The 22,765-nt window shown below is 44.4% G+C and overlaps 1 long non-coding RNA gene across 2 annotated transcripts in view; it reads left to right on the top strand.

Moving 5' to 3' along the window:
• The window catches only part of LOC144410194 (uncharacterized), a 53,786-nt gene that overhangs the window by 13,422 nt on the left and 17,599 nt on the right, over positions 1–22,765 (top strand). For both annotated transcript variants that reach the window (XR_013468081.1, XR_013468080.1), the window contains one exon: positions 15,364–15,457. This is a non-coding gene — a long non-coding RNA (uncharacterized LOC144410194). The remainder of the gene's footprint in view (positions 1–15,363; positions 15,458–22,765) is intronic.

The raw sequence follows: 22,765 nt of genomic DNA, 5'->3' as shown, positions 1-22,765 counted from the left end.
AGAAGACTGGTGAGGAGGTTTTTATAGATGCGCTTCAGGTAGCACTGATGCTCTTTGCTCTGCGTGAGGAGATCATCGCGGCTCTCTGCGAATTGGACAGCTTTTGCAATCAGGCTCATTTGCATAGAAAAGAAAGATCCCTCGTTGTTTTGAATTGAGATACTCCGATTACTTCCACAGTCTTGTGATGGAAAAACCATGACGTTGACTTAGAAATAGCAACATACCTCTGGCACTGAATGCTTTTGGTCCTTTGGTTTTTAGATATTTCAAAACTTTGCTATTAATACATTTCAGCTGATTAGAAAAGTTCAGCAGAGGGTAAAGATCTTAGTATGGGTCCAAATCAGGGTACATGTTTTTTTTTAAATGTTTTTATGAATTTCTTAATAAATAAATATATATTGAAAGAAAGGCTTTTTTTACACATTTTTGCTATTTTGTTGCAAACTACTAAATATATATATATATATATATATATATATATATATATATATATATATATATATATATATATATAATAATTGTGTCAAAGACGTTCTGTGGAATTTTAATGCAAATCTTCATCCACCCTCCCATATATTTAACATTTGGTTGAATTGAAAATATTGACAACAATTGGATCCTGCAGACTTATATGTTCTCTATAAGAGCTTGCTAGGTGTTATAATCAATAATTATGTCTGCAGCATAAGCACCTTTAATTAAAAAACAACTATATTCAAATTATTAGATAATCCAGCCAGTTGGATCACCACCATGGGGAAATCTTCCTGAAGCTCTTTGTCGTCTCACTGGGTCGTTGTGTAGTAATCGTGAGCTCCAGGTGAGCCAGGTTCTCTGTGAGGGGTGGGGGGCAATGGACGGGCTGAACTTAGTGTGTATTTGCAATAAGAGTGGAGGAATAAACTCATTCACGTTTGAGGAAGCTGAAAGAGACAGTGAGTGTGTTGTGAAGCAGATTGCACACCTGCATTATGTTCAGAGGTAAAGGCGACCCGATGCAAAATGACAAAGACACAAACTGATGGATTCACATTGTTGAGAAGAGAAAGTAAAACTCCGCTTTCCTCCCAGTTACAACATTTAAAACTTGCACAGACCTTATATTATCAACTATATTGGAGTTTTGTAGCCATTTTAATGTCCTCACTAATTCTGAGAAATTAATTTCTTCCTATTATTACTTTCTGAGCAATAATAATATGCTCTTCTTTACAACGCAGTTGAGTAAATGTAATTTCACTTGGTGAATGGAAATGGCTTAATCAAGTTAAGTCTGGGTCAATAAATGATTCTCTACCAAACGGTAGAGCATAAAAGTTATAGGGTATTTTTTGTGTGGTATGAATAATAACGCCTCTTTATTTGTATTCATGTTGGCACCGAGGATTTTTTAGACTTTAAAGTGCTTTTCAATGATTGTCTTCATATCTCACCGTAAGAAAACTCAGTGATGCCCTTTACCTTCAGTTGACAAATTACCTTTGACCTATGATATATGCTTAGGAATCTGTAATATTATTTTGCTATTTGTCCTATTGGACTGGCAGTCGCACAACTGAGATGATTATTGTTTTTTTCTACTGTGTACGGCAGGAATGTGTCCGAATTCTTGTCCCACCATCAAGTGACCTGAATCGGACAATGAAGTAAACCAGCCTCATTATTCCCTCAAAAGGAAGTTCGACTGAGAGACCGCTGAAACATAGCGTGATAATTAGGCCATTGCATTTCCCCTCTCTATTTGAACCACTGACATGATTGGAGATGTCGGCAGTCTGAAACAAAGCTAACAGAAGCCGTTCTATGGGAGAGCCATCTAAGCGATTTCAGTTTTTGGATGTAGTCTCAGAATGATTTAAGCATTTAGTCTTTAGTATTCCACACATTGTCATTCCGAAGAAACTGAATTCATTTAATTCATTAAATTCCTCTTTCAAGAAGTTTATGAAAACACCTAATAAATATTGAGCCATGAACTTTTCAGATGACTAAAAAAAGATGATTCAAATAAATAAAATGTACTGCTGAATCATTCTGCCGGTCAGGGCAGGAATGCGATTCGCCACCACAGTTCCTGACTCACAATGTTGTTTGTGTGGGTTTGCTGTGTGATGTGTGTGTGTGTGTGTGTGTGTGCTTGCACTGGAAAGCCTGAGGAGCTGAACGCAGGGCACTGGTCTTGGTTGGATCTGTGGATCTCACACCCTCAACCACTGCACAGGACCACGACAAAAAGATACAGGGTGGATGGTTCCCGACAGCGCGTGCGGTAAAATGTGGTTGAGTGACCGGTTAGTTTCATGGGTCACTACGAGCAAAAGTTCAAGTGAGTCACAGGACAAACACAGACACAATAGAGCAGGAAACACAGCGGTGGCTGCACGCACACACTTTGATTGCTCAAAATTGGGAATTTTTGCTTTCCACTTTTCTGAATCATACGTTTGAAGGGTTTTTGGAAAGACGCACCCATCCTGATGTATTGCTTTTCAAATAAAAACAATTGCTCTATAGAGAGACATGCCTTGTTGAGTCATCTGAACTGATGAACCACAGATGGGAAAGAACACAGTGACACTAATTTTGGAGGGGAAACGGCGAATGCCAGCACAATGTGTATTAGTTGAATTTTTAGTATATTTCAGTCCGTGAATCCCCTGAATTAGCAGCTGCACGCTGTAAACGTTTTTAAATTGTTTGGGTTTCGATACAAAGTTGATTTGAAAAATAGCTGTTTTTAAAAAAAGCTTTAAACCTTAACGCTTATCAACTATAATATTTATATACACAACATTTTCTTTTGTAATAACGGGGACAATCTGGGTAGATGAAATAGATTGTTAATAATATTCTAAGAAAACAACAAGGGATATTAACTCCTTATTCTTGTTAGTGTTTGCATTAAGGATTTTATTTCAAATCGATTTAGTAAAAACAAGACTATGCATCTGTTTTGTAACATCTTAGAAACTAATAAGACTGTTTGTTTGTGGCTTTATAACTGTTCGTTCGTGCAGAGTTTACATCGGTAGTCTACAGTATCTACCGTCTACTTGCATTACGGCTTCCATTTTTTAACCGTCAACACTTCCAAAGGATAACTCTCATGAACTGCTGAATCTGCAGTATGTGCTCTGGTGGAATACTGCAGTCTGATTTGAGCCAAACAAAATTGCCCCTCAGCTTTGTTAAAGAAACTATAAATCAAATCTCCTTATCCAATTTTTGTAAACATTACAAAAGCAAATTAACCAGTGATTTACATTAAGACAGATTTAGAACTCAATCAATTCCCCTCACACCGAAGAAAACGGCCAATCCTACGGGAAAAATATCATTTCTGTCTAATATGTTCCATCTAGAGTTGGTGGAGCAGGATTCTGAGACCAAAACTTAAAAAAATGTAAAACTGATATCAAAGCTTGATTATCCTGGTCTGCTTCAATCAACAACTCTCCTTGATATTGGCTATGGATTCAGGACGATATGACCTTTTTGGCCCCTCGTACCTGTATTCATTTTTAGAATCATAAACCAAACCAGGAACGACCATTAATCGTGAAATAAACGGTGCCAGCGAGGGAGGATTGAGAACCTTTCACTGACATTTGTATCATGATGCAGGACGCCGAAGGCCCAACTGGAGGAGTTAAGCATCCAGCCAGTGAACAGCCACCTGAGAGGCTAATTGCAAAAAGTTCATTGCCACTTGTTTGTTGCACTAGACCGCACTCTGCTATTGGCCCTCCACAGCAGACATGTGTAACAGTCTGGTAGTGGCTCCGTAATGTCTGTAATGTTTGTTAAAATAACTCTGGTGACGCAGCTTCCAGAGAGTGATGTTCCAAAATGTAAAAGGGTGACTTGTTAGAGGTGAAAGGCGCTACCGCTGACTAGACGCCGCGAGGACGCAACGTCTGTGACGCATTTCTGAAAGGAAAGGACCTTTTCTTACGAGCCCAAATTTGGGTTTCCCAACCTAAAATGTGGTCAAAGCGGGCGGCAGTTAGGGAACCGGCTGCGAGGACTGTCAATCCAGTCCCGCTGAAAACTCCGGGCAGGTTTTCTTATCGTACCTGATTGTAATCCGACTCTTTTCTTTTGTTCTGACTTTAATGGATTGGATGGTGTTTATGGGATAATATGTGTGGAGAGAACACCTGTTTTGGTGGGATGGTTTAGACCGGACAACTGGATCAGAGACGCGTTGGGCTCATGTGTTCACCAGTTGGTGGAAACGCGACTATATCTTGCTCTTTGTATTTTAAGGAAAATCAGTCCGATTTTGCCTTGATGCAGCATTACGTGACCATTTTAAAAATGGCTGCTTGTTAAATGTGTGTCCCTTGCGTTTACTTTATTAATTTTACACTAGGAATCAATACAATTCCAAACTAAATTGCTGGATAATTGCGTCGTCGAATGTGGTTAGTTTGTCCTATTTGATTAGTTTAATATTTGGTAGTTACCCAAATGACCCTTTATTGTTTGTGGCTTAGTTGCAGCATATCTCTGGTGGATTGACTGAGATATATATGCAAATCAAGTTGCAACAAGTCAAACTCTGCCCCCTCAAATAGTGTATGAACACACCGATCCAAATTCAGTCTCTGTCAAGCATACTTAGCACACAGATGGAATGGCCTCTCCCTCACATGCTTGGCTTTTTGCCGCCTCTGCCTGCTGAGGTCCTGCAGCAGCGAGCGCAGACAAATGGAGCAACTACACGGCCGTCTGAATGGCCCGCTCGCCGCCGTCGCGTGCCTCGGCGATGCACATGATGGACACAAAGTGCACAACGTCTTGCTGAATTGAATATCTTGCATCTCGCCTGTCGTCACATGACAAATTCAAACTGGCAGCATCACATTTTATTATTTTTATATTGGTTCCTGCGGTAATATCTCATCATTCTGCATGTGTACTGTACTTTTGTCTAATCAACAGAGTATATTGTGAATGTGATGCTTCAGTAGACCATCCATTGTCCATCTATTCGCCCCCCCGTCTTTGTAGATCTGGAGTGTTTCTCGCGGCCGAGCCCACCATTAACTGGGGAATTAGAAACTCTGAGAAGTTGTTAATCACCACAGTCATTCGCATTCCACACAGACTCTACTCTGCTCAGGGGTATGGGACATGTTCTGGGGAAAGCTGGGCTAACACTATTGGATCCAATGGTCTTTAATTAGAGGGAGGGCTTGGCAGGGACTGATGGAGGAGAAAGGCTCTCAGGATGTGAGTCCAGGGTGAGAGGGTTCACACACAAAACACTGGCTTTTCATCACCGCATGACTCACTCAGTTTGTGTGCAAAGTGTTGTGCATGTGCGTGCGTGTGAGTGTGCGCAAGGGTAGAGCAAATTAGAAAATGTGTGTGCGTGCACTCGTGCTGTAAGCCTAGGGGTGTGTGTGTGTGTGTGTGCGTGTGCACAAGCGTTTCTTACCTCACTGCTCAGGCATTCCAGTAGAGAAAGTGGTGTGAAGAGAAAGAGTGGCTCTCACAGTGTGGGTATTCATGGATCTGGCCCCCGTGGGCCGGTCCGGGCTCCAGTGTTCACAGACAAAGCCTCTCCAGCAGGACCCAGACACACTCAAACAGAAAGGGGAGCAACAGAAGGAGAGGAACGCTGGAGAGGGGGAGTCAAGGTAACGGGGGGGGGGAGGGGGGAGAAAATGGAGAACGGGCAGGAGAGGGCAATGGTAGAAGGTCAGTGTGGCAGCTCCCATTCACCCGGGATTACAGGTGCGACGGGCTGTCCTCTAAATCTGGGCCCACCCAAACTCGCTCGGCTTTGATGCAAATTTCGATTGTTTGGAAGAAGAAAAAAAATCTGAAATCTCATCGTATTTAATCAAAGCCTTTCCAAATATCACGTCAAAGTCCAGACTCATGGGTTGTAATCTGGGTGGTAAAAACAGCGGTGCTTCACACTGCCTCACATCTGTACTGTAACTTTACTTTGACTAAATTGTTACCCTGAGAAACACCCACCACCACCTTTTTATTCTTGTATTTATTTTTTTATGTCTGCTGCTGCTGTAAGTTTTCGGCGTGGGGAACAGGCCCCTCCCTCTCTTCTCACGTCCACCATCCTGCCCGTCTCTTCCTGCGCTCTTCCCTCCCTCTAGCATCCAGCCAGCCGCTTGAGCTCCGAGGATTCCATGAGTTTCTTCCACTTGGCCGTCCTGTCACTGTTCCCCCTGCATGGCCCCTTCCCTCGATTGGGTAGCCTGGTTCACTGTGTCCTTAAACAACCCATGTAGAGGAAAGGGGCCCTGGAACGGGGAGGCCCTTTTCTAACCTTTAGTCTTCAGAGAGACGGCTTTGCACTGGAAATTTTTTATTATGTTATTACAATATATTATATTCAGACATATATCAATAAATCAAAATATATATACACATATATTTATATACACATTCTAAACAAAGGCCTCTTTTACAGTACAGCTTGAGCGATTTGGGAATTATTATCGCAATCTCACCTTTCGCTCCATGGACCTTTACGTTAACCGTCAGTTATGCAGGTTATGAAGATTCCTGGTATTTGAATAGCGGCGCCAGCTCAATAGAGAGAACAGGTTATGTCGATATAGTTTATCATGTAATAGCCTTCGTGATTCAGAGGCGCCTGATATTTTCATTCATTGACGCTGAAGTATTTATGCTGGCTGTTATGTTGGAATGTTTCTTCTTTTGGCACAGTTTGAGTAGTGACATACAAAAGATTCTGAAATATTTTCACTAATTCAAAACCATTTGTGAAGAATAAAATCCCAGGTTGAGCATGGCACATTTTCCTGTAATTATTACCTTGGATAAATCTTTTTTTGTTTAAGCTCCAGTGCTTCGCAGTGCGAGTCAATAAGTACACTGGATTCTATGTTGAGGGCTGTAATTCTAGAATATTTCATTTATAAATGAACAAAATCCAATTTTTTGCAAAACCAATACCAATTACCGGATGAAATTACAGATTCATTTTTAAAAACCCATTTGAAATATAATGAATATCTCACTAAAAGCACTTTTAATCTGGATACATTCCTAAGCAACAGTACCTTAACTGGCATACAGATCTCTGGGTACGTGCTCCCTTACATGGGAGGCCTGTCTGGTGGATGGATGCGTCCACGCAGGCACCTGCTAGGATGAAATTGATGGCCTTGTCCTGAAGCAAGACAGATTACGTCCTGTTTGAAGTTGAAGAACATCTGGTCGGAGTTGTGAAATGAATAACGAGTGTTGTGTTTGAAGGCCATGTTGAAAAGTTGCGTTAAAGTGAAAGGTTTACGTATTATAGTATATTTCATGTGGCTTTCGAATCTGTGATAATGTTTGCCAGCTAAAGCTGTGAAAGTAGAGGATAATGTGAGGGCTTCACCTCATGTGGTACGTTCATGCCAAAAGCGAAGCAAATTATTTGATTGTCGCAGATGAAGCAAATTTTAAACGGGCGGTGCCAAAGACACAAAGACGCAAATGGAATGAAATTAATCATTTTCGTCAAAGTTGAAATTTTGTCCATCGCTGTCAGCCAATCAGCGTTGAGATGCTCTGCTTGTCATCGCTGCCGTCCTACAGCCATCCAGACGCAGCTTGAGGAGAAGTGTGCAACGGCGTTTGTGGTACCGACATTTTGTGTAATTTCCACAACAAGTACGGAGCAGAAATAGTGGTTATTTCCATGGTGGATAGCGGAAATGATCACTGTCTTTACGAGACAAGCCACAGAGATAAGCCACGCCCCCTTTAGGGCGCGAATTAAGGCTAATTAACTACTAGTTGGGCAAGTATAGCGTTGCGAAAATTTGCTTCGCTTTCAGTGTGAAGGCAGTATTCGTCTCAATAAGTGGACGCACAAGCAGTGCATGGTGATACATGAAAGGTTATTGGCTAGGAGATAAAATAATATACAGTTTATTAGGCTGAAATGGCCATCTTTATAACAGTGAGGATCCCTATTAATAATGTTTGTGAGGAAAGAAATTCTTGCACTGAACTAATATATCAATCTTTCATTATTCCATTATTTCTCAAGGTTGTATCTCAGACTAAGTGCGTGAGTCATGAACTTACAAGAACAAACAGTGCCTTTTGATTGGATTTAATATGCAGACATTTTGAGTTGCACTCCAAATCTGGTTTTGAATAGTCTTAATACTTTTTTTCCTATTATATGGATGGATGGTGCTGCATATCGGCAGAATGGCAGAACTTTTGGAGGTCTCATTTAGATCGTCTCGGCACAGTTGAGCTTCATTGACTTGATCAATATGTAAATGAAGAACATACATGTTGTGTCTTCATTCTGGACATATCTCTGTCTGCCAACTTACATGAAGGGGATTTATTGTGATAAGTTTATTTAGACTCTTAACTCAGCTGAAAGGGCAATGTGGAGCGAATGGTGGAGATCTGAACTGTGTGCCCCGGGTCGATTGGTGATCACAAGGTCCTTTATTAAGCAGCACAGTATGAGAAGCGCTAGTGTGGATTAACAGGTGGCGAGCTTGGTACGCGTTGGTGTAAGTAGTGTTGCAAGACATTGCACAGCTACACCCAAACTTAAAGATTCAACGTATAAATTACAATATAGATTATTTTAGATCCCCCATCCGACCTTGTTGGACCGCGGATGAACCATCGCGGGTCATGGTCCGCCTTTTACTATTTACTGTATCGTGAATGAATGGCCATTATATGTGGGGATGTCGAAGGCACAGTAGACACACTGTCGTATGTCTTCATGATCCCTTTGACTCCCGGTCCCCTCCAATCTCTGGTGACCGAGAGGCCACGACCCCGGCATCTGCCAGCAGTGCCAGGAGGAGAGTCTCACCTACGGCGGACAGATGCTGTGGAAGATGAAGTCTCTGCAGTGAACCCGCCTCAGCTCACTAACGCTGAGTCTCACAGGGCAGGATGAGTCATATGACATCGATCCAGACTTTTTCAGCTCCAAGCAGTTTTCGAGAATCCCCCCATGAGGACTGTTTGGTCTGAAACAGCCACAAAATGGCTTGAGTGTAAAGCCATTTTTTTTTAATGCATTTGTAGTTTATTTATTTGTGGTGTCAGTGGAGCTGGTGTTTGATTTTTCACAAAATAGATTCATTTCTACTTCTTGGAAACTCTTTTTCCACAAAAGTCACATCCCATTAAATTGATATGCTGAGAACTCAATTCATGACTCGATCATCTTTCTAATAATTAGACTTGTGTGTTCAATAGAAAAGTGACAATTAGTAGATGCAATTTTATTGGAACTTGCTTTGTTTATTGCTCATCTTAATCTTTTCTCATAATTGTTATGTTATTCATTGACTTGGACAGTGTAGGGGGGCGGGGGCGGTGTCATAACAGTATAAATATAGTGCGAGCTTCTAGTCTTGAACAAAGCTCTCCAATGTACTAATTATCTGAGTGAGAATTTGTTGTCTGTGCTCCAAATGTGTGCAGCATTGCGCGCACGAGAGCCGAGTTTGATGCACGTAAGTGGAGCCGCTTGCCTCTTTCCTTCCCGTGTGCTCTGATATCTCCTTTGCTGCAGACGGTCTGAGGTGCAGAGATGGTGCGGGGTGTGGGGGAGGCAGGCGGCGGACATGGCGGCAGGCCAGAATCAATTGGCAGTGTAATGAGATGGCCCGGTGCCAGGTAACCATGGAGCTCCCCGCTCTGCCTGTCTACCAGTGCGGGGTTCAAAATTAAACTGAATGAATGAGAGGGGGGAGCGGGCGGGCGGGAGGGCAGGGAAATGAGGGTCTGAAGCGGCAGTAGTGGAGGGTGAGGAAAGCGAGCGAAATGGCGAGAGAGGAGGGTGGCTGGGTGAGGCACTGCGGGCTATTTCAAAGCTGCTGCTGCTGCTGCTGCTGTACAATTTAACTTGAGCCCTTATTTTTCGGGGATAGAAGACGGAGAGGGGTAAACTCATGACCTCCCCACCATCTTTGAGCTGGGAAATATCCGGAGGTGCAGTTTCTGTCCACGCATCTTGCCAGCATTGCAGTAGCGAACAAGTGTGCCTCACAAAGAAAGAGAGAAATGTCAACACCTTGAGTTTCCCCCTTTATGTAGAAGTTGAGCTGCCTTTTTTTTTTGTCTCGTGGCATTATTCGCTTTAATTTGCCTGTAAATCTAATTTCTTCATCCCCTCCCAGGCCCCACACTCTTCCTGCTGTCACGGAAGATGTGTTAATATTGGGCAATTGGCTGCATTCTTAGAGTGATTAGTACAAGCCAGTGGATCCTGCAGATGAATATAAATCAAGTAATTAATAGAGTAATTGGATCTTTTTCTCCTTCTTACAGCCTCACCCCCGCTATGTCATTGTGCTCGCTCATTTCTTAACTCTTCCCACAAAGACCAAGAAGCAGTCTGCCGCCAATAATGGAGTTTTACTCTGTCCCCTGTCCCTGTACTCTCTGTACTCTATGAATAAAATGTCCTGCAATGTGGTCAAACACTGCTGATTTGTAGTACTTACATGTTTAATACTTTTTTATTCAAATTATAGGCATGTTGAAATAGAAAGTATTTTCAATAGTTAAACGATATATTCTTTATATCGGTAGTTAATTGAAGTGTGTGAAGACGAAACGTGCAGTTAACCTAGATGATTATTCAGAGGGTTTTAGGAGAATTGATCACAATAATAAAGATCAGCAATCAAATCAAATGTTACGGAGCAAATTTCAATTTGAAAGGAAAACGTATTTTCCCTTTTTGTTCGAAGGCTTATTTTCATTTGTTTTACTTTGTTTTAAAGCTATCCTTCACTCGTCAAAGTGCTGCATCAAAAGCTCCAGATGGAGTTTAATCGGGAAGAGGAAACATTTCGTTGTTTTCTGAGTCGGCCTCTCCTCGCTGTCTCTAGAAACCGGTCGAAACGGGGCAGAGCCGGCCGCAAGCCGCGGGCCGGCCAGACCCGGCTGAGCCGAGCCAGCAGTTTGTTTTGTGCAGCTCTTCCTGCAGTGGTGAAAGTAAACGTGACACAGGTTGTGTACTGCACGTATGGGCTGCTTCTCCTGGTGCGACCTCCGCTCTGACCGGGAGGCCTCCTTTAGCTTTTAGCCAAGGCGGAGCGTGATGTACCGCCGGTCTGTCCGTACAGCAAGAAGCAACACTCAGCGGCCCGTCAAACACGGTCCGGCGCCCCGTGCTGAAACGGTCCAGACTTTTGAGGGTGTGGAGTGCACGTTGAGAGGGAGACGAGACACTGGGCCAAGACGTCTGTGGTGTGGATTAATGGGGAGGACCGGAGAAAGGGTGCCGCAGTCGTGCGTGAGCAGAATCTGCGATGGAGGTGGGAAGGGGAGGACGGGGGCTGGGGGGGAGACAGTGAGGGACAAGCAACTGCAGGAGATTGGTGAGATGAAGGGGGGAGGGGGAGAGAGAGAGAGAGAGAGAGAGAGAGAGAGAGAGAGAGAGAGAGGTTTTAAGAAAACGGATTGAATTGTCAAGAAGCAAAGCTGTACGGGCGCGAGTGAAAATGTACAGCACTAAATACGGCCGCTGTTTGGTGTCACTGCTGCTCTGCTTCAGCGTGGGGTTAAAATCTAAACAAAGGCCTGGAACATCCACCACAGTCAAGTTCAGTGATTACACATGTCTAAATACAGCACATGTGGGAGACATAAACCAGGGAGAGAATGAATAAAGCGCACTGCGATAAATCTAGTGTGCAGGATCTTTGGTTACATTAACAACTGATTATTCTTACTTTCATGATTACTTTGAGTCATCGGGACGATACAGAAATGTCATGTCATGATTGTCGTGGCGCAAATAGTTTTGATTTACTGTATTAGATCATCACCATCAAAATATGCTTAAAATTCTTAATATAATACTAAGACAAAGTGGAATTACTCACATTTTAAGGAACGAATATGTTTTTATTGCAGCAAAGTTGGGACCCGTGTTTTAATGAAGTAATTTATAACAAAAAATAAAAAAAATGGCATCAATGTGTGAGTAATTCCTGTATTTTTTAAATCAGGCTCTGTTTTCTGTAGCTCTATATCGTCCCAGGAATGAGTTGCACACCTGTAGCCAATTTTGATTTCATGAACTACATGCTTGTCCTCTCATTGTTCCTCCAGCAGAGTCTCTGGGAGACAGATGGGTTCCTCTTCTGCCCTTATGGCTGCTTGTAATTGTAACGAGCAGCAACATTTTGTCTTTTGTTTGACAAAACGCTCCAATGGCTTCCAACGAGTTTACATACACATCGATCCTTTGATCGGGATGTTGTGTTTATCGTGATCGTACGTTATTAATATAAACATTTTTCACCTACTGTACGTTCGGCCTTTGTTCTGCAGTCACAGCTCTGGTGGTTTTTAGAGGCTTTACCGTAGGTTGAAGTTGCTGCTGAAAGACAATAGAGCAGACAGGCTGGACTGTGGGTGGTTGTCTCATGTTTTGACATTTGTATCCAAACAATTAAAATCTACAGTTTTTCCTGCCTCCCCCTCGGATGGCACATTTAGCTTGCAGGTACAATGATTGTAATAATCTTTTCCCAGTACGCACACAGTCATCCGTGAATCACAGGCCAAACACAAAGGGTTGACACATTAAGGGGGTTGAGTTATTGTTGCTCTTCCTCTTCCATACATCAATATGAGAATAGTATACAGCGTCTAGAGTTTGTTTGATGGTTCCTGTTATGTAAACGCTAAAGTATACTTATAGTACTAGATAGATTTCTGCATTGGTTTTAGTCCACTGGCATCATTAAGATTCAAAAGTAGTGTTAGTACTGTTAAAGTTCAACTGTACTTTGAGTTGTTGTTTCTTTGGGTTGACAGTGTATACGATATGAAGACCTTTTAAGTAACTGCGTTGGGTTTATACATCTGTGGTGATGCATTCTGTTGTGTGCCTCTAAAGTGAAACCAGAAAGTCAGGACTTCACTTCAACACTATTTAAGTGAAAGTTCTGTTCTGTTCACTGGTTCATGTCCAGCACCCATACAGACGACACCATGACTGCAGATAGACAACAATAAGCACACATATAGTAATGGAGCACCTAAAACAACCAAATTCAATAATATGTATTTTTCTGCCTGATGCTACCTGCATTTACATTATATTATATGAAATCTAGTGTTGATTTTTGTCCCTAGTTGGTAGCTGAATCCCCACCCAACGTTCCAGGGTTAGAGAGGCTTTAAGGGGTTATGACCATGACCTAGATGCCCATGTCGCTCACTCTGTTTTTGGAGAGGTCTTTTTTGCGGCGCCCCTGGGACGGGGGTTCTTGGCTATACACTGAAAGTCAAATTTGTTCATTTAGATTCAAGTGGTGACCATGGAGCAGACAACGGCCCATTGGCATGCTGTGGCAAAACAGATGTCTAATATTTGTCCTTTTTCACAAAACTGACATGCTGATGAACATGAACTGATCTATATATGAACGGGGTTCCTGTATATTTTAAATACATTACAGCTCATTGTGCAACTTACAACTGTTCATAAATTGCAGACAAATGAGCTCATTGTTCCTCCAGATGCCAGAAGTCGGCATCACAATGGGTTATCATGTCTTCCTGAAGGGCGCTTTAGCGAGGCAGCTGCTTTCTGGTGTTTGGCTTCTGTGATTCTAACTGTACACGCGTGGACAGAAGCTTCTTCCAAATCTGAATCAGTGCCTCCGATGTCCGTGCACGTCACCTCACCGGTGGGTTTGTTCCTGAGTGTAGGATGGAAATATTTTGTAAATGAGCAGAGGTAATCCACGTCTGCATGCTCTAGCAGGAACAATAAATAAACTGTATGAAACAGAAAGCCCTTTGCTGTAAAAAAAAAAAAAGAACAGGATCAAATGTGTGGAAATGGAAAAAAAAAAATAGTGTGGGCAAACATAAAATAATCCCACCGTGTTGCATCAGTTCTTCATTTAATATGGAATGAAGAAGATATAATCCATAGAATTATGGATTTCAACACACACACACACTCGTATGTTTATTTAAAACTCACACAGTGAATTATTGATCTACATAAACATTACTGGAAAGCGTGCAGTCATCAGACTAGAGTCACACTAGAGACCACCGTCCACAGGACAACAGTGTGCAGCATCGGGACGAGGACACGTTGGGAGACACACACACACACACACACTATCAGACGCACCGGTTCCAGACGCCCCCCCCTCCCGCGTGGCGGGCCGAGCAGAGTTTCTCAGGGACTGACAACACAGCCGTACTCCATTCGCTCGGTCTGAAAGACGGCTACCGGGACAAAGGGCACGAGTTGAGGAGAGGGGGCGCGAGAGGGAGAGATGCTCGCTGAGTCTCCCAGCAGCCCTCCCCTGAGCAGGACGGGGAGCGCCGCTCTTCCTCCTAGCTCGTAGCACGCTCCCTCCCCGGCCCTCAGCCATTTTGGAGAGAGGGGAAAAAGTGGCTGCTTTTCTCTCTGCCTCTCTCTCGCTACGTGGCATAGCTGAGGAGAAGGCTGCAGAGAAGACGCTCTTTGCAGCTCGCACTCGGGAGATGTTTGCAGGGGGGGAAAAAAAATAACCTTCTTACAGCTTTTTTTTTTTTTTTTTTTCTTTTTTTATATATGAATTTTTGTTACCCTTGCATTCAGCCGCTAAGCCTCTCTCCTCTCTGCTGTGCACTTTCACTCATGCTGTGTCCTTTTCTTTCGAAAAAAAAACTTGCGCTCTAGTTTTTCAACTCCTATCCTTTTCCCATCTCTCAATTTGATTCGATGCAACCGAGTTAAAGACAAAGGAATATGTCCAAAATTGTGGCAGCACTAAGAAGAGACAAAGCTGCAGCCAAGAATCCTGCTGGGATCCAAAAAAGAAAAGCAGAATGAAGCACCAAAAAAAAAAAAAAGAAAAAAAAAAAAGAAAACACCACCCTTTCCTTTGCTTGGTCACAAATTCCACTTTCTCTGTAGCCAGCCCTGCGCTGCCACTCCTCCTCATCCACATCTTACTGCATTCAACCTTTTGCCATTTCTCTCTTGCCGTACATTTTTGGCATTTTACGGGCGATTTGAGGTTTTTACACCCTGGAAAATGGGCACCGGACAACGGGTTAGCAGGGCGTCATAACGAAGGGATGTTATCTTCCTACTTTTGCTTGTTATTTCGCTTTTATGTTTTTCTTTTTTTTTTCTCCCTGCCACTGTTATTCCTTCGTTGTTGTTGTTGCACTGCTTGTAGTTTTAGTCTCTTATGTGTTTTTCGGGTCTGCTCGGATTACCACGTGTTTGAGTGTGTGCTTTCAGGAATGAGTGTGCACAGGTATCTTTAGTATCTGTCGACGTTAGACTTTCTGCTCACTCAGTCATTTGCTGACCAGCATCTACATCTGTTTTCATAGGGATCTTGATTAATGCCAAAGCTTTGGCCTACACTTCTCCTCCAGCCTGACTCCATCTCATTCCAGAGGATGTCTGACCATCAATTCCCTGTTGGTATGTTTGCAATTTATGATACTTTCCGTTTTCTCTCCGTTAGCTCGGTTCACAGTTGTTTCCAATCCGCAACCCATGATGCGAACCTTATTCACTTATTATGGGGGTTCATCACAGGTGGTGAGGTCAAGGTCAGTGTTGTTGTCCAGTATGGAAATGCATAATGTATTAAATACCTGTATTTATAAACTACCAAAATTAAAAACCAGCGTCGTATTTTACCATTTTTGCGGCTGCGATTTAACAAGGTTTCACCGCCTTGTATAATTTTTCTCGAGAATATTTCCGGAGAGATCTGGGATTTCTTGTCTGTTGTAAATGTAATTGGTCCTTTTCTATCAAAACACAAATTGCAATGACCTTGGCGTATTCTTTTCATATTGCTGCATTTCATTTTAATCTCATACATCTCAAAATGCCATTCGACACAGCGCAGGTATCAGTCCTGAATAAAAAAAAATGTTTAACTTGCGTCCATTCCGCGTTCTTCTCTGCACACCTGAAACAACACACATCGTATTATTCTGTCTGACATTTGAAAAACAAATGTTGACCTCGGAAGAATGTGTGATCAGTAGGTTACGCAAACATCACGTCCATCTCACAGTCATGTGCTCTGGCCGTGTCAGTGCACAATGGTTTAGTTCCACTGCTCACAAACAGGAAATATGTTCGACATCCACGTGATAAAGATAAAAAAAAAAGAAAAGTACAACAACAACAAAAAACAACAGATCTGGCTAAACTCGTAAAACCCCGGTTTCTGATAGACGCTGTGTGTTGTTCATAGTGGTTATTTTGCTTGAACGCCCACTGAGTGGTGGTGTGTGGAACGAGTGGCGTTTACAGGATCACACGGTAAAAGGACTCGCTGTTTTTTTGGGGGGGGGGGATTCCGTCTTCCGTCTGCGCTCTCGGAGCGGTAATGTCAGCTGCCACAAACCCGTAGATCCGAACTTGTGGTGACTGGCTTCACAAGCTCGTGTCTATAGGTATGTGTCTTCACGGCGAACACCACAGCTGTCCTCTCGTCTATCGGCTAACTCAACTCAACGTAATCGTCTTCAAAGCCGATTCCATCATCATACGGAGTCCCAATCCATTGCAGTCTCCGGCCGTCCGGCGACTAATTAAAAACAACCAGCTCTCCTTGAGCCTGCGTTCCCTCACATGAGCACCACTGACCCGGGCACGCTGACCCAATGCTCTCCACTAAACCTGCCCCACACGGGGCCCGACCCCACCCAAACTATACGGAAAAATGACATCACATTGCAATGGCAATATCACGGGACTTTTAATCGGGATACAGTGGGCAGGTATATTTCTGATGATGCGTTTGATCCATTTTCGCTCCACGCAGCAGCGGTTTCCTCCAGTGTTCCGCAGGGTGAGGTAGTAGGTTGTATAGTTCAGAGTGACGCCACAGGAGATGACTGTACAGCCTCCTAGCTTTCCCTGAGGAAACACCACACGCTCCGCACCGCGCAGGGTTATTTTACCGAGCACCGGCCGCTTGTCTGCTCTCGGGCCCTTGTTGTAAATATGTTTTTGTACCAAGGCTTTTGAAAAGATATTTAGAAAATGTGTCCTGTTCCAGACAACGTCATCGGAGCAGATAGGAATACGTCTCGGCTCGAACTGGCATGAATATGGCAAAGAAAATTGCCGATCGTGGAACTGAAGGGAAACACCATACAGCCGCAGGGGGAAGAACACGGTCTTGGCAGCCAGTTATGTACAAAGTTCAGTTTCACTTCACCATAGCGATAAATTCCCTGTGGTAAAAGGAACTACTGTGATGAAAATAGTGAGTAACAACTTTCACTGCTTCAAACCAAGAAAACCCACAATCCACAAATTCCACCGCGTCCCTGAAGAGCAATGTGAAATGATCTGATTTATTGCTTTATTTTAGGCAGGTTGAATGAATATGAGATTTGTCTCAAGCCATGTAACTTTTAAGCAACCCCATTTTGATTTGATTTAATCATATTCATATATATTTCGTAGGTTTTTAATGGGTTATCAAGAGATCATGATTACACTGCTGCATGATTCCATCCCCATTTCCCCAAAAGTGGTAAAAACCAAGACTATTCCTGCAATAATCTCCACACACCATTAAAGCATCCGTTACTCTGAGCTCATGAACCAAACCCGGCAGCGGACGCCCTCCTATTTGGGGTCGACGGCCTCCCCCGTAGTGCGGTGTGCTGCTGTGTGCAGATGTGCAGAGCATGGAGCGGCGTGAGGATGAAAGACTGTTTCCACTTAAGCTCTTCGCTCTCCGTCCCAAGGCCACCGGGTTTGTCGGAGGTGGGGTGAGGAGCTCTGTGGGCCAGAATTGAGCAGGGGCCCGTAGTACGGGGGGGTCCGCTTCTGCAGTACGGGAGAGAGAGCGATTGTATTTTTCAGTGCACAATGAGCCAGCTTCCTCCTGCGTGTTTGTTCATTTGCCATGGGGTAGTGTGTTAGTGCATACAGCAGGAGGCATACTGTACAGGAGCTCTCCCTAGTGACCCACCTCCTCCCTCCTGCCCTCCCTCACACACACACACACACACACACACTCACACCACGCCCTCCTTGTGGAATTCAACTGTAGGTTTTTTGCAAATTTTCTGCAAACGTCTATAAATAGTCCTGTTTAGCTGTTCTAATGTTAGTTGTGTGTGTGTGTGTGTGTGTGGCCGACCCGTCGCGAGGAAACGAAAGTAACGAGATGCTATGTAGAAGTGAGATGAGGTGAACGGAGGGCATGTGATGTGTTGAGAGGACACGGCATGTGACGAGAAGGAACAAAATAGATTAAGTCAAAGCGTTTCCTCTTTTCATCGATGGATGTGTTGAAAGGACAGACCGTCCACCGTAGCTGGTGGAGGGACTGACGGTGGTAGTGTGGGACCACACAGGCCATTTTTCTGCTGTCACTGATCTCAGCCCATTGCGTGTTGTCCGTCAAAGGAGCCCTGCTCGGGCAGCTCCCTCGTCTCCCTCATCGCGCCTGCCTTCCAACCATCTTGTCCCTCGTCCTTCTTCTCCGCTGCTTCACAGCAGCTAATACCGATTAAGCACAAGACAACCACACCAGCAGGCTTCCAGTTACATTTCCTTTACCGCTCCCTGAACCGCGCTTTCTCTCTCGCTCGCTCTCTCTCTCTCGCTCTCTCTCTCTGGATCTTGTTCCCACCCTCCTTTTCCTCCATGAAGCGCTCGCTGTAATACCCAGTCACTCTCGCAGACACAGAGGGGGAGAGAGACAGAAACTGAATACCGGACTTGCCGACCGGAGAAGGAGTTTTTTTTTTTTCTTCTTTGAAGAAAAGGAGCTTGAAAAGAGACATTGTGAGATAGAAATGTCTTTCCCTTTCGTTCCCTTTCTCTCTTTCTTTTCCCTCCCCTGCTTTCTTGAACCCTCTGCTTCTTGTTCACTTCACCACTTTCTCCCTCGCTCTCTTCCTTATCTCTCCTTCTCTGCGTGCAGCAGGCCTTTATAGTGTAAGTGATTTGAGCCGAGGGAGGAAATGAATGAATGGATGACATTTTTTTTTTTCCTCCCTTTCCCCGCTCTGCTGCTGTTTTTTTTCGATGCTGTATTTAGCAGACGGAGGGGTAAGCAGAGCCTCTACACTACCTTTGCCCTCGGGACTTGAGCCTGCAGTCCGTGAAGCATGCGAGGCAGAGGAGGGAAGAAAATACAGAGACACAGACAGAGAGGTGTGATGTAGCGAGACTGAAGCGCCGAGCCAGAACAGAGAAAATGTGAGACAGATGGAGACAGACGGACGGACGGGGGGAAGAGGGGCAGTGGTGTCACATGGAGGAAGAGGGGCGAGTGGCAGTGGATAGAAGGACCACAGCAACAGGCGTTCCACATATTTTCCTGTTATCCACAATAATCTGGCGGTTGTAACCCATTTTGACAGCTTTCACAGCAGAAACATTCAGATGATAACAGTTTTTTGTCTTTTTTTTGAAGGTCTCATGTAAAACTGTGATTGAACACGAGAGAGGGCTGAGACTGGGCCCACATGTGCGCTTCATTGGATCGCATGTGGCCTGCATGCTTGGCCGAGGGCGTTTTTTTTATTTTTTATTGGCTTTCGTTTTATTAGTCAGCTCTGTATTGTACCTTAACTCATCTTGTAATTGTTCTGCTTTTGTTCAACACTTCAACCCTTCCTGTCTTACTTTCTCGTTCTTTTAATTTGGTTTCCTACTCATTCATTTGTCATTTTTGCACTGGTGGGCACGTAGCGGTGCATTGATTTGCTCGTCTTTTCCTCACGCATGCCATTTTTCTACCGGTGCCCATGACAAGGCATCTTCCTGCATACCAATTTTGTAAAGACATTTAGAGAATAGAATAGTTTTTGCTTCATCCTCTGCGCTTCCTGTTCCTGCTTTTTATGTGTTTGCTTCTTTTCCTCCGTAGTTTCAAGATGTACCGCTTGTGTGTCATTCGTCTGTATCGCTTTCTGGTTAAACGCTGTTTTTCCTCGTTCACCTAATTTAAACCTCGCTCCTGCTCTCCCTTTCATCTCTCGCTCTCCCCATCTCTCTCGCTCTCTCTTGGCTGCACATGGAATAGTCTTGCATGTCTGAGCAGCAGACGGCTAGACGGCAGCAATCTGCCACAGCAGCCTCACGTGCCAGTGCGAAGCACCCGTTCAACAAACGCCCGAGCTGGAAAGCACTAACGTCTCTGCCTAAGATCTCCAGCGTTCTTTGTTTTTTTGTCTTTTTTCCTCGCAGATCTCTCTCTCTTCGTTTTGTCTGGCCACGTCCTCCCCTCCTCTGTCCCTCTGCTGGGCCGACCGGCGCAGACACACACACAGAGGACTGCGGCAGCCTCGGCCATCACGGTCAGCTGGGTGAGTTCTTCCCTTCTCTCCTTCCTCGCATCTTGGCTCATCGCCCTGCCAACCTCCTTTTCTTCCTCCTCCTCCTCCTCCTTCATCTCACAGGCAGTCAGATCTCATTTTGTCTTCCTCATGAACAGGCTTAGCCTCCATGCAGCCCCGAGCCGCGTGATTGACAGGTGCGGTCCCCGAGGACCGACCAGCCTGCCGCTGTCAGGAGATGTGATTGCTCATAGGGAGAATATAAGTTGTAAAGAGCTTTTGGTATTTTTTTTACGACGGAGGGCAATTTTAATCCGGCTGTGCCGCTCTGCTCGCCGTCTGACTGGCAGCACTGCGCATGTGCATGGTGCAGCATTTTGTGTTTTTTTAAAATGTTTTTTTTTAAGTGGAGAATGAAATGTGTTGTGCTATTGATAATCATGCTCCGATTTGGCCGAGCAAGGCCGCGAAATACGCCACGACAGAGCCAATCTCCTGAGCATCATGCAATGATCAAATGCCATCCCCCTTGTTGTGTGTGTGTGTGTGTGTGAGCCCATCCAGGCGTGACTACAGCACACGTGCGTTCACTTGAAATAAGATGACTTGTGGTTAATGTTTGTATTAACAGCGCGTGCGATGTGATTCACGGTACGTATCGGTATCCGCCTACCCTGCAGAATACCGCAATGCTTATTGTCACACAACATGAAAATGTGATGCATGAAGTAACGCATGTACGGCGGGTGCACGCGGATCTGACCCACCAAGACCAGCGAGTGAACTTGTGGCTAAAGTGAGTCTTAGGTAACAGCGCAGCACAAATCCATGGAGAGAGGTAGCTGCCATTGTCTGCTCGAGTCTCAGCCATGCGGCACATTATGCACTCTGTGTGGCATATAGCATGGACCAGACCACAAAAGCAATCGGTACCTCTCTCATTCCCTGAGACCCTAACTTGTGACGTTTTGCTGTAATGTGCACGGGTTGGGTTCTTGGGAGCTGCGAGTGGCACTCACACTTCTCTCTTAACCTAAAGCAAAAGAAATAATTAAAAAAATGGAAAAGACTTAAAGTGGCACAAAGCGCCACAAAGACGGGGCGGCGTTGCTTTTTTAGCGAGCGTTCAAACAATCCACCAAAACAGAGACCGAGGGGCACGAGGAGGTAGAACATTGGGTTTATTTCAGGTTACGGAGGGGCTGCGATCCGGAGGCAGCCGCAGCCTGAGTGGCGCTGGGCGGGAGGAGAGGGAGAGGGGGAGAGGAATGTGGGGATGAAGGGCATGCGTCCGGGAGGGAGGGAGGGATGTCCAGACAAGATGCAGGCATGACATGACGAAACGCTGTCACATTTACAGTATTTTTGTTTTTCTTATGGGCGGGGACAATGAATGAATGAATAAATGACCAATGTATGACCGCGGTTACACCCACGGTGACTAATGTTACTCATGCTAACATAACCGAGCAGCACGCCTCACTCGGTTGTAGAGACGCTGCCCCGCTTCCACTGTGTAGACACACAGTCAACCCGCTGACTGTGTGCCACCGAACATCTTTTTCTGTGTTGTGTGCATCAAGTGTTTCAGCTCATAATATCACTTGGGCTGCAAAGCGAGAATGACATTCATCATGATTCTCCCGATGTCCGACAGCTCTTCCTGCCTCGTCTTGAGAGCAACACAAAGTACAGATGAGAGCGTGACACTGAAAGCTCGGTACACTTGTGTTTGACCTCATCAAAACGATCATCGTCCTTGTGATATGCACAGTGTTGTTACATCTTCTATCTATGTGTGTGCGTGTCCGTGTTACATGTCAATAGGGAAACTTGATGCATGGTTGAGGGAGAATTTTCGGATGCTCGTGTCTGTTTGAGGCAGGGCGCCGCGATCGGAGCGCGTTGCAACATTACAGTGAAAGGCTGTCATCGCGTGTACTGTGTTTGATTGGACAAGAGAGACCGTTTCTTCACAGTTCTCCTAAAACCAGCGATCAGCGCGTTGAAATGTATCTGCAGGCAAATGCCTGTTTCTGTAATTGGTCGGTGATCTGTGATCACAGTAACGGCTTCATTTGCAGCTCTCCCCTCCCTTCATCCACACCTCCAGAATGTAACCCTTTGCTCGTCTCCTTCTTCCTCCTTCTTCTTCTGCAGCCACTCTGATTCTCAGAAACATTTGAGCCGCAATGCCGTTTGATGTTTTGTCCTCATTCTTTCATTAGCTTGGTTACGATGCGATGCAGTGATCGTGTGATCTATTTTCAGCTCGGATTTGAAGGCAATTTTTAACCGTGTCAGCTTGAACGGTTAAAGAAACAGCTGCCATTTTTTTTCTCGTACAGTTGCTTCATGCTTGAGGAGTTCAGAGATCCGTAGCCATTTTTTACTGCGTGCATAAACATGGGCTTCTGTAAATGTGAAACTCATTAACATTGTCACATACTTCATATAATAT

The sequence above is a fragment of the Gasterosteus aculeatus genome, chromosome 7, assembly GCF_964276395.1.
Source record: "Gasterosteus aculeatus chromosome 7, fGasAcu3.hap1.1, whole genome shotgun sequence".
Lineage (NCBI taxonomy): Eukaryota > Metazoa > Chordata > Actinopteri > Perciformes > Gasterosteidae > Gasterosteus > Gasterosteus aculeatus.
The sequence above is the reverse complement of the archived record's forward strand: the minus strand, read 5'-3'. Positions and strand labels throughout refer to the sequence as shown.